This window comes from Phyllobates terribilis, unplaced genomic scaffold (assembly GCF_046119375.1).
Source record: "Phyllobates terribilis strain yellow unplaced genomic scaffold, ASM4611937v1 Scaffold_8__6_contigs__length_399053987, whole genome shotgun sequence".
NCBI classification, from domain to species: Eukaryota; Metazoa; Chordata; class Amphibia; order Anura; family Dendrobatidae; genus Phyllobates; species Phyllobates terribilis.
Window position 1 is genome coordinate 134,113,810 of NW_027362768.1, and position 12,848 is coordinate 134,126,657.

Sequence of the window (12,848 nt, forward strand, 5' to 3'; positions counted from 1 at the left end):
GGTCTGGGAGGTGGAACCTCTGAGCAACGATACAAAGGGGCAGTCCTTGTAAGGAAGCGGGTGGCTCCCAGGGTAGGCGGGCAGGTAGTCACGGCAAGTGACGGGGACAGTCTCTGGGTAGAAGGGCAGGAGGTCACAGCAAGTGACGGGGACAGTCTCTGGGTAGAAGGGCAGGAGGTCACGGCAAGTGACGGGGACAGTCTCTTGACAGGCGGGTGGTCACGGCAAGTGACGGCTAAGCCTCCAGATAGGCTAGCAGGCGGGTAGCAGGTGGACACTCCCAGGTGAGCGGGCAAGAGTCTCTGGACAGGCAGGTGGTCACAGCAAGTGATGGCTAAGCCTCCAGGTAGACTAGCAGGCAGGTAGCAGGTGGACGCTCCCAGGTGAGCGGGCAAGAGTCTCTGGACAGGCAGGTGGTCACAGCAGGTGACGGCAGAGCCTCCAGGTAGGCTAGCAGGCAGGTAGCAGGCGGACGCTCCCAGGTGAGCGGGTAAGAGTCTCTGGACAGGCAGATGGTCACAGCACGTGACGGCAGAGCCTCCAGGTAGGCTAGCAGGTAGGTAGCAGGCGGACGCTCCCAGGTGAGCGGGTAAGAGTCTCTGGACAGGCAGGTGGTCACAGCACGTGACGGCAGAGCCTCTAGGTGGGCTAGCAGGCAGGTAGCAGATGAGCGCTCCCAGGTGAGCGGGCAATCAGATCCATAGACAGACTGGCAGGGCTGGTAGGCAGACTGTCGGACCGCAGGAATGCAAGTAGATAGACAAGTATCAGGCAGGTATCAAACAGGAATCTGGCAGGTAACTGGCAGGTATCTGGTAACAGGACCTGAGGGCTGAAGCAGAGTGATAGGCTATGCAACAACATTGCTCGGGCACCTCCATTTTGGAGGAGGTGCCTTATATATGGTGAGGTCCTCCGGCCATTGGCCGGGGACTCCTTAGGACGGCGCGCACGGCCCCTTTAAGAGAGGGGGAGCGCGCGCGCGCACGCGCCCTGAGCACAGTGGCCGGGAAAAAGCGCGCGCTGCCAGCAGAGCGGGAGGAAGACGCCGGGCACGGAGCGGAGAGGTGAGGGGAACAGCGTCCCTGCCTAGCAGGAGGCAGGGACGCCGACGCTACAGTGTGCATTATTTCTATAGTGACGTTACTGTGTGCATTATCCCTATAGTGATGTTACTATGTGCATTATCTCTGCAATGTGACATTACTGTGTGCATTATCCCTTTAGTGACAATACTGTGTGCATTATCCCTATAGTGACATTATTGTGTGCATTATCATTATAGTGACATTACTGCGTGCATTATTCCTATAGTGATGTTACTGTGTGCATTATCCCTATAGTGACATTACTGCGTGCATTATTCCTATAGTTATGTTACTGTGTGCATTATCCCTATAGTGACATTACTGTGTGCATTATCCCTATAGTGACATTACTGTGTGCATTATCTCTATAGTGATGTTAATTTGTGCATTATCCCTGTAAAGTGGCATTACTGTGTGCATTATCTCTATAGTTACATTATTGTGTGCATTATCTCTATAGTGGAGTTACTGTGTGCATTATCCTTACAGTGACGTTACTGTGTGTATTATCCCTAAAGTGACATTACTGTGTGCATTATCTCTATATTGACGTTACTGTGTGCATAATCCCTATAGTGATGTAACTGTGTGCATCATCTCTGTAATGTGACATTACTGTGTGCATTATCCATAATGTGACATTACTGTGTGCATTATCCTTATTATGACATTACTGTGTGATTTATCTCTGTAATGATTACTCTATGAATAATCCCTAGAGTGATGTTCCTGCGTGCATTGTCCCGATAGTGATGTTACTGTGTGCATTATCACTAGTGACATTACTATGGGCATTATCCATATAATGATGTTGCTTTGTGCATTATTCCTATAGTGACATTACTGTGTGAATTATCCCTATAGTGATGTTACTGTGTACATTATCCCTAGTGACAATACTGTGGACATTATCCCTATAATGATGTTACTGTGTGCATTATCTCTGTAATGAGACTTTACGGTGTCAATTACCCCTATAGTGACATTACTGTGTGCATTATCCTTATGGTGACATTGCTATGTGCATTATCCCTAAGGTGACATTACTGTGTGCATTATCCCTATAATGATGTTACTGTGCGCATTATCTCTGTAATGTGACACTACTGTGGGCATTATCGCTATAGTAACATTACTGTGTGCATTATCCCTATAAATACATTAATGTGTGCAATATCTCTATAGTGACGTTAGTGTGTGCATTATCCCTATAGCGATGTTACTGTGTGCATTATCCCTATAGTGACATTACTGTGTGCATTATCTCTATGGTGACGTTACTGTGTACATTATCCGTATAGTTACGTTATTGTGTGCATTATCCCTATAGTGATGTTACTGTGTGCATTATCCCTATAATGACATTACTGTGTGCATTATCTCTGTAGTGTGACAATACTGTGTGAATATCCATATTTTGACATTACTGTGTGCATTATCCCTATAGTTACATTATTGTGTGCATTATCTCTATAGTGACGTTACTGTGTGCATTATCCCTATAGTGACATTACTGTGTGCATTATCTCTATGGTGACGTTACTGTGTGCACTATCCGTATTGTGATGATACTGTGTGCATTATCCCTATAGTTACATTATTGTGTGCATTATCTCTATAGTGACATTACTGTGTGCATTAGACCTATAGTGACATTATTGTGTGCATTATCTGTATAGTGACGTTACTGTGTGAATTATCCTTATAGTGACATTACTGTGTGCATTATGTCTATAGTGACGATACTGTGTGCATTATCCCTATAGTTACATTATTGTGTGCATTATCTCTATAGTGACGTTACTGTGTGCATTAACCTTGTAGCGGTGTTACTGTGTGCATTATCGCCAGTGACATTACTGTGTGCATTATCCCTATAGTTACATTATTGTGTGCATTATCTCTATAGTGGAGTTACTGTGTGCATTATCCTTACAGTGACATTACTGTGTGCATTATCCATATAGTGACGTTACTGTGTGTATTATCCCTAAAGTGACATTACTGTGTGCATTATCTCTATATTGACGTTACTGTGTGCATAATCCCTATAGTGATGTAACTGTGTGCATTATCTCTGTAATGTTACATTACTGTGTGCATTATCCCTATAGTGATATTACTGTGTGCATTATCCTTATTATGACATTACTGTGTGATTTATCTCTGTAATGATTACTCTATGAATAATACCCAGAGTGATGTTCCTGCGTGCATTGTCCCGATAGTGATGTTACTGTGTGCATTATCACTAGTGACATTACTGTGGGCATTATCCATATAATGATGTTGCTTTGTGCATTATTCCTATAGTGACATTACTGTGTGAATTATCCCTATAGTGATGTTACTGTGTACATTATCCCTAGTGACATTACTGTGGACATTATCCCTATAATGATGTTACTGTGTGCATTATCTCTGTAATGAGACTTTACGGTGTCAATTACCCCTATAGTGACATTACTGTGTGCATTATCCTTATAGTGACATTGCTATGTGCATTATCCCTAAGGTAACATTACTGTGTGCATTATCCCTATAATGATGTTACTGTGCGCATTATCTCTGTAATGTGACAATACTGTGGGCATTATCGCTATAGTAACATTACTGTGTGCATTATCCCTATAAATACATTAATGTGTGCAATATCTCTATAGTGACGTTAGTGCGTGCATTATCCCTATAGCGATGTTACTGTGTGCATTATCCCCATAGTGACATTACTGTGTGCATTATCTCTATGGTGATGTTACTGTGTACATTATCCGTAGTTACGTTATTGTGTGCATTATCCCTATAGTGATGTTACTGTGTGCATTATCCCTATAGTGACATTACTGTGTGCATTATCTCTGTAATGTGACAATACTGTGTGAATTATCCATATTTTGACATTACTGTGTGCATTATCCCTATAGTTACATTATTGTGTGCATTATCTCTATAGTGACGTTACTGTGTGCATTATCCCTATAGTGATGTTACTATGTGCATTGTCCCTATAGTGACATTACTGTGTGCATTATCTCTATGGTGACGTTACTGTGTGCATTATCCGTATTGTGATGATACTGTGTGCATTATCCCTATAGTTACATTATTGTGTGCATTATCTCTATAGTGACGTTACTGTGTGCATTATCCCTATAGTGATGTTACTATGTGCATTGTCTCTATAGTGACATTACTGTGTGCATTATCTCTATGGTGACGTTACTGTGTGCATTATCCGTATTGTGATGATACTGTGTGCATTTTCGCTATAGTTACATTATTGTGTGCATTATCTCTATAGTGACATTACTGTGTGCATTAGATCTATAGTGACATTATTGTGTGCATTATCTGTATAGTGACGTTACTGTGTGAATTATCCTGATAGTGACATTACTGTGTGCATTATCTCTATAGTGACGATACTGTGTGCATTATCTCTATAGTGACGATACTGTGTGCATTACACCTATAGTGATGTTAATGTGTGCATCATCTGTGTAATGTGACATTACTGTGTGCATTATCGCTATAGTGACCTTACTGTGTGCATTATCCCTATAGTTACATTATTGCGTACATTATCTCTATAGTGGAGTTACTGTGTGCATTATCCTTACAGTCGCATTGCTGTGTGCATTATCCCTATAGTGATGTTACTGTGTGTATTATCCCTATAGTGACATTACTGTGTGCATTATCTCTATATTGACCTTACTGTGTGCATGATCCCTATAGTGATGTAACTGTGTGTATTATCTCTGCATTGTGACATTACTGTGTGCATTATCCCTATAGTGACAATACTGTGTGAATTATCCCTATAATGACATTATTGTGTGCATTATCTCAACTGTGTGCATTATTCCTATAGTGATGTTAATGTGTGCATTATCCATATAGTGACATTACTGTGTGCATTATCTCTATAGTGATGTTACTGTGTGCATTATCCCTATAGTGATGTTACTGTGAGCATTATCCCTGTAATGTGATATTACTGTGTCCATCTTCCCTATAGTGACAATACTGTGTGTATTATCCCTATAGTGTCATTACTGTGAGCATTATTCCTATCATGATGTTACTGTGAGCATTATCCCTATAGCGACATTAGTGTGTGCATTATCTCTATAGTGATGTAACTGTGTGAATTATCCCTGTAATGTGACATTACTGTGTGCATTATCCCTATAGTGATACTACTGTGTCCATTATCCTTATTAAGACATTACTGTGTGATTTATCTCTGTAATGAGTACTGTATGAATAATCCCTAGAGTGATGTCCTCTGTGCATTGTCCCGATAGTGATGTTACTGTGTACATTATCCCTAGTGACATTACTGTGGGCATTATCCCTATAATGATGTTGCTGTGTACATTATCTCTGCAATGAGACATTACGGTGTGAATTACCCCTATAGTGACATTATTGTGTGCATTATCCTTATAGTGACATTTCTATGTGCATTATCCCTAAGGTGACATTACTGTGTGTATTATCCCTATAGTGACGTTACTGTGTGCATTATCCCTATAGTGATGTTACTATGTGCATTATCCCTATAGTGACATTACTGTGTGCATTATCTCTATGGTGACGTTACTGTGTGCATTATCCGCATTGTGATGTTACTGTGTGCATTATCTCTGTAATGAGACATTATTGTGTGCATTATCCCTATAGTGAAGTTACTATGTGCATTATCCGTATAGTTACGTTACTGTGTGCATTATCCCTACAGTGATGTTACTGTGTGCATTATCTCTGTAATGTGACATTACTGTGTGAATTATGCCTATAGTGACATTACTGTGTGCATTATCCCTATAGTTACATTATTGTGTGCATTCTCTCTATAGTGACGTTACTGTGTGCATTATCCCTATAGTGACATTACTGTGTGCATTATCTCTATAGTGACGTTACTGTGTGCATTATCCCTATAGTGATGTTATTGTGTGCATTATCTCTGTAATGTGACATTATTGTGTGCATTATCCCTATAGTGACAATATTGTGTGCACTATCCCTATTGTGACACTATTGTGTGCATTATCTCTATAGTGACATTACTGTGTGCATTATCCCTATAGTTTTGTTACTGTGTCCATTTTTCCTATAGTGATATTACTGTGTGCATTATCCTTATTATGACATTAATGTGTGATAAATCTCTGTAATGATTACTGTATGAATAATCCCTAGACGGGTATTCCTGTGTGCATTGTCCCGATAGTGATGTTACTGTGTGCATTTTCACTAGTGACATTACTGTGGGCATTATCCATATAATGATGTTACATTGTGCATTATTCCTATAGTGACATTACTGTGTGAATTATCCCTATTGTGACATTGCTATGTGTATTATCCCTAAGGTGACATTACTGTGTGCATTATCCCTATAATGATGTTACTGTGTGCATTATCTCTGTAATGTGACATTACTGTGTGCATTATCGCTATAGTGACATTACTGTGTGCATTATCCCTATAGTTACATTCTTGCGTACATTATCTCTATAGTGGAGTTACTGTGTGCATTATCCTTACAGTCGCATTGCTGTGTGCATTATCCCTATAGTGATGTTACTGTGTGTATTATCCCTATAGTGACATTACTGTGTGCATTATCTCTATATTGACGTTACTGTGTGCATAATCACTATAGTGATGTAACTGTGTGTATTATCCCAGTATTGTGACATTACTGTGTGCATTATCCCTATAGTGACAATACTCTGTGAATTATCGCTATAATGACATTATTGTGTGCATTATCACTATAGTGACATTACTGTGTGCATTATTCCTATAGTGATGTTAATGTGTTCATTATCCCTATAGTGACATTACTGTGTGCATTATCTCTATAGTGATGTTACTGTGTGCATTATCCCTATAGTGATGTTACTGTGTGCATTATCCCTGTAATGTGATATTACTGTGTCCATCTTCCCTATAGTGGCAATACTGTGTGCATTATCCCTATAGTCACATTATTGTGTGCATTATCTCTATAGTGACGTTACTGTGTACATTATCCCTATAGTGACATAACTGTGTGAATTATCTCTTTAGTGACGTTACTGTGTGCATTATCCCTATAATGATGTTAGTGTGTGCATTATCCCTATAGTGTCATTACTGTGAGCATTATTCCTATCATGATGTTACTGTGAGCATTATCCCTATAGCGACATTAGTGTGTGCATTATCTCTATAGTGATGTAACTTTGTGAATTATCCCTGTAATGTGACATTACTGTGTGCATTATCCCTATAGTGATATTACTGTGTGCATTATCCTTATTATGACATTACTGTGTGATTTATCTCTGTAATGATTACTGTATCAATAATCCCTAGAGTGATGTTCCTCTGTGCATTGTCCCGATAGTGATGTTACTGTGTACATTATCCCTAGTGACATTACTGTGGACATTATCCCTATAATGATGTTGCTGTGTGCATTATCTCTGTAATGAGACATTACGGTGTGAATTACCCCTATAGTGACATTACTGTGTGCATTATCCTAATAGTGACATTTCTATGTGCATTATCCCTAAGGTGACATTACTGTGTGTATTATCCCTATAGTGATGTTACTGTGTGCATTATCCCTATAGTGAAGTTAGTTTACATTATCCCTATAGTGATGCTACTGTGTGAATTTTCTCTGTAATTGACATTACTTTGTGCATTATACCTATAGCGACATTACTGTGTGCATTATCCCTATGGTTACATTATTGTGCGCATTATCTCTATAGTGACATTACTGTGTTCATTGTCCTTATAGTGACGTTACTGTGTGCATTACCCCTATAGTGATGTTACTGTGTGCATTATCCCTATAGTAACATTACTGTTTGCATTATCTCTGTAGTGACATTACTGTGTCCATTATCCCTATAGTGACATTTATGTATGCATTATCTCTATAGTGATGTAACTGTGTGCATTATCCCTGTAATGTGACATTACTGTGTGCATTATCCTTATTATAACATGACTGTGTGATTTCTCTCTGTAATGATTACTGTATGAATAATCCCTAGAGTCATGTTCCTGTGTTCATTATCCCGATAGTGATGTTACTGTGTGCATTATCACTAGTGACATTACTGTGGGCATTATCCATATAATGATGTTACTTTGTGCATTATTCCTATAGTGACATTACTGTGTGAATTATCCCTTTAGTGATGTTACTGTGTACATTATCCCTAGTGACATTACTGTGGGCATTATCCCTATAATGATGTTACTGTGTGCATTATCTCTGTAATGAGACATTACGGTGTGAATTAACCCTATAGTGACATTACTGTTTGCATTATCCTTATAGCGACATTGCAATGTGCATTATCCCTAAGGTGACATTACTGTGTCCATTAACCCTATAATGATGTTACTTTGTGCATTATCTCTATAATGTGACATTACTGTGTGCATTATCGCTATAGTGACGTTACTGTGTGCATTATCCCTATAGTGACATTATTGTGTGCATTATCTCAATGGTGACGTTACTGTGTGCATTATCCGTATTGTGATGTTACTGTGTGCATTATTTGTGTAATGAGACATTACTGTGTGCATTATTCCTATAGTGAAATTACTATATGCATTATCCGTATAGTTACGTTACTGTGTGCATTATCCCGTATAGTTACGTTACTGTGTGCATTATCTCTGTAATGTGACATTACTGTGTGCATTATCTCTGTAATGTGACATTACTGTGTGAATTATCCCTATAGTGACATTACTGTGTGCATTATCCCTATAGTTACATTATTGTGTGCATTATCTCTATAGTGACGTTACTGTGTACATTATCCCTATAGTGACAAAACTGTGTGCACTATCTCTATAGTGACGTTACTGTGTGCATTATCCCTATAGTGATGTTAGTGTGTGCATTATCCCTATAGTGACATTACTGTGTGCATTATCTCTATGGTGACGTTACTGTGTGCATTATCCGTATTGTAATGTTACTGTGTGCATTATCCCTATACTTACATTATTGTGTGCATTATCTCTATAGTGACGTTACTGTGTGCATTAACCTTATAGTGACGTTACTGTGTGCATTATCCCTAGTGACATTACTGTGTGCATTATTCCTATATTAACATTATTGTGTACATTATCTCTATAGTGACGTTACTGTGTGCATTAACCATATAAAGACATTACTGTGTGCATTATCCCTATATTGATGTTACTGTGTGCATTATCCCTATATTGACATTACTGTGTGCATTATCCCTTTATTTACATAATTGTGTGCATTATATCTATAGTGACATTACTATGTGCATTATCTCTATAGTGATGTTACTGTGTGCAATATCTCTGTAAGTGACATTACTGTGTGCATTGTCCCTTTAGAGACAATACTGTGTGCATTATCCCTATAGTGACATTACTGTGTGCATTATTCCATTAGTGATGTTACTGTGTGCATTATCCCTATAGTGACATTACTGTGTGCATTATCCCTTTTAGTTACATTATTGTGTGCATTATCTCTATAGTGACGTTACTGTGTGCATTCCCCCTATATTGATGTTACTGTGTGCATTATCTCTGTAATGCGACATTACTATGTGCATTATCCCTTTAGTGACAATGTTGCGTGCATTATCTCTATAGTGACATTATTGTGTGCATTGATCCTATGATGATGTTACTGTGTGCATTATTCCTATAGTGACATTACTGTGTGCATGATCTCTATAGTGATGTTACTTTGTGCATTATCCCTATAGTGACATTACTGTGTGCATGATCTCTATAGTGATGTTACTTTGTGCATTATCCCTATAGTTATGTTACTGTGTGCATTATCCCTGTAAAGTGACATTACTGTGTGCATTATCCCTACAGTTACATTATTGTGTGCATTATTCCTATAATTACATTATTATGTGCATTATATCTATAGTGGAGTTACTGTGTGTATTATCCATATAGTGACATTACTGTGTGCATTATTCATAAAGTGATGTTACTGTGTGTATTATCCCTATAGTGACATTACTGTGTGTATTATCCGTATAGTGACATTACTATGTGCATTATCTCTATATTGACGTTACTGTGTGCATTATCCCTATAGTGACAATACTGTGTGAATTATCCCTATAGTGACATTATTGCGTGCATTATGTCTATAGTGACATTACTGTGTGCATTATTCCTATAATGATGTTACTGTGTGCATTATCCCTATAGTGACATTACTGTGTGCATTATCTCTATAGTGATGTTACTGTGTGCATTATCCCTACAGTGATGTTAATGTGTGCATTATCCTTGTATTGTGACATTACTGTATGAATTATCCCTATAGTGACATTACTGTGTGCATTATCCCTATAGTAACATTAATGTGTGCATTATCTCTGTAATGAGAGATTACTGTGTGAATCATCCCTAGAGTGATCTTCCTGTGTGCATCATTCCTATAGTGACATTACTGTGTGAATTATCCCTAGAGTGATGTTACTGTGTGCATTATCCCTGTAATTAGACATTGCTATGTGAATTATCCCTATAGTGATGATACTGTGTGCATTATCCCTATTCTGTCGTTACTGTGTGCATTATCCCTATAGTTATGTTATTGTGTTCATTATCCCTAGTGACAATAATGTGGACATTATCCCTATGGTGATGTTACTGTGTATATTATCTCTGTAATGTGACATTACTGTGTGCATTATCCCTATAGTGACATTACTGTGTGCATTATCCTTTAGGTGACATTTCTATGTGCAATATCCCTAAGGTAACATTACTGTGTGCATTATCCCTATAGTAATGTTACTGTGTGCATTATCCCTATAGTGAAGTTAGAGTTACTGTGTGCATTATCCCTATAGTGTCATAACTGTGTGCATTATCTCTATGGTGACGTTACTGTGTGCATTATCCATATTGTGATGTTACTGTGTGCATTATCTCTGTAATGAGACATTATTGTGTGTATTATCCCTATAGTGAAGTTACTATGTGCATTATCTGTATAATTACGTTACTGTGTGCATTATCACTGTAATGTGACATTACTGTGTGAATTATCCCTATAGTGACAATACTGTGTGCATTATCCCTATAGTTACATTATTGTGTGCATTATCCCTATAGTTACATTATTGTGTGCATTGTCTCTATAGTGACGTTACTGTGTGCATTATCCCTATAGTGACATTACTGTGTTCATAATCTCTTTAGTGACGTTACTGTGTGCATTATACCTATAGTGATGTTAGTGTGTGCATTATCTCTGTAATGTGACATTACTGTGTGCATTATCCCTATAGTGATGTTACTGTGTGCATTATCCCTGTAAAGTGACATTACTGTGTGCATTTTCCCTATAGTTACATTATTGTGTGCATTATCTCTATAGTGGAGTTATTGTGTGCATTATCCTTACAGTGACATTACTGTGTGCATAATCCCTATAGTGATGTAACTGTGTGCATTATCTCTGTAATGTGACATTACTGTGTGCATTATCCCTATAGTGACAATACTGTGTCAATTATCCCTATAGTGACACTATTGTGTGCATTATCTCTATAGTGACATTACTGTGTGCATTATCTCTATAGTGATGTTACTGTGTGCATTATCCCTATAGTGATGTTACTGTGTGCATTATTTCTATCATGATGTTACTGTGTGCATTATCCCTATAGCGACATTACTGTGTGCATTATCTCTATAGTGATGTTACTGTGCGCATTATCCCTATTGTGACATTACCGTGTGCATTATCCCGATAGTGATGTTACTGTGTACATTATCCCTAGTGACATTACTGTGGGCATTATCCCTATAGTGATGTAACTGTGTGCATTATCTCTGTAATGTGACATTACTGTGTGCATTATCTCTATTGTTACAATACTGTGTCAATTATCCCTATAGTGACACTATTGTGTGCATTATCTCTATAGTGACATTACTGTGTGCATTATCTCTATTGTGATGTTACTGAGTGCATTATCCCTAAAGTGATGTTACTGTGTGCATTATCCCTATAATGAAGTTAGTGTCCATTATCCCTATAGTGATGTTACTGTGTGAATTTTCTCTGTAATTGACATTACTGTGTGCATTATCCCTATAGTGACATTACGGTGTGCATTATCCCTATAGTTACATTATTGTGTGCATTATCTCTATACTGATATTACTGTGTTCATTATCCCCCTAGTGATTTTATTGTGTGCATTATCTCTGTAATGTGACATTACTGTGTGCATTATCCCTATAGTGATGTTACTGTGTGCATTATCCCTATATTAACATTACTGTTGGCATTATCTCTGTAGTGGCGTTACTGTGTGCATTATCCCTATAGTGATTTTATTGTGTGCATTATCTCTGTAATGTGACATTACTTTGTGCATTATCCCTTTAGTGACATTACTGTGTGCATTATCCCTATAGTGATGTTACTGTGTCCATTATCCCCATAGTGACATTTCTGTATGCATTATCTCTATAGTGATGTAACTGTATGCATTATCCCTGCAATGTGACAATACTGTGTGCATTATCCCTATAGTGATATTACTGTGTGCATTATCCCTATAGTGATATTACTGTGTGCATTATCCTTATTATGACATTACTCTGTGATTTATCTCTGTAATGATTACTGTATGAATTATCCCTAGAGTGATGTTCCTCTGTGCATTTTCCCGATAGTGATGTTACTGT